We start from the raw sequence: 1,047 nt of genomic DNA, 5'->3' as shown, positions 1-1,047 counted from the left end.
TTTTTAGTAGAGAAGGAAGTTTTACCATGTTGGTCAGGTTGGTCTTGAACCCCTGACCTCAGGTTTTCCACCTGCCTTGGCCTCCCAAAGTGCTGGGATTACAGGCGTGGGCCACCGCGCACGGCCACTTATTTGTTTCTTGTGTATCCGTCTGGAAAAAGTTCATGTATATACAAAAGCAAACAACACACACATACACAACCAACAACAACAAGAACACCCCCCAAAACATGCCCAGCCTTTCCCAGTAATAAAAGGATAATTTGTTCCTGGCCAGGTGAGGTGGCTCACACCTGTAATCCCAGCACTTTGGGAGGCTGAGGCAGGAGGGCCACTGAAGGCCAGGAATTGGAGACCAGCTTAGGGAATATAGTGAGATCCCTTTTCAACAAAAATAAAAATAAAAAAATTAGCTGAGTGTGGTGGCCCACGCCTGTGGTCCCAGCTACTGGGAAAGACTGAGGTGGGAGAATCACTTAAGCCTGAGAGGCAGAGGTTGCGGTGAGCCAGGATTGCACCACTGCACTCCACCCTGCATAGTAAAGTGAGACCCTGTCTCAAAAATAAAAAATAAAAAAAAAGGTTATGATCCCACCAGCATCTAAGCTACATGAATGCATGGAGTTTTTCAGTCTTGTTCCCTGGTGATCTCCAGTGTCTGGAACAGTGCCTGGCACACAGTAGGCGCTCAGGAAATATATTTCAGTTCGTAATCATGGGAAATGTCAAACACACAAAAACACAGCAAGTAGAATAATGAACTCCCCGTTCCTATCACCGAGCCTCAGCAAACTTGCCTCATCTACACCTCACCCACCTTTTCCCCTCAATGGATTTTTAAATCAAAGCCAAGGCATCATCATATCCTTTCATCCATGAATACTTCAAATTGTATCTCTAAGAGACAACTCCATATCACACCTAAGCAGTTAACAAGAATTCCTTTTTTTTTTTTTTTTTTTGAGGCGGAGTCTTCACTCTGTCGTCCAGGCTGGAGTGCAGTGGCACCATCTCGGCTCACTGCAAGCTCCGCCTCCCGGGTTCGCG

Source organism: Mandrillus leucophaeus, unplaced genomic scaffold (assembly GCF_000951045.1).
Source record: "Mandrillus leucophaeus isolate KB7577 unplaced genomic scaffold, Mleu.le_1.0 Scaffold274, whole genome shotgun sequence".
Lineage (NCBI taxonomy): Eukaryota > Metazoa > Chordata > Mammalia > Primates > Cercopithecidae > Mandrillus > Mandrillus leucophaeus.
The sequence above is the reverse complement of the archived record's forward strand: the minus strand, read 5'-3'. Positions refer to the sequence as shown.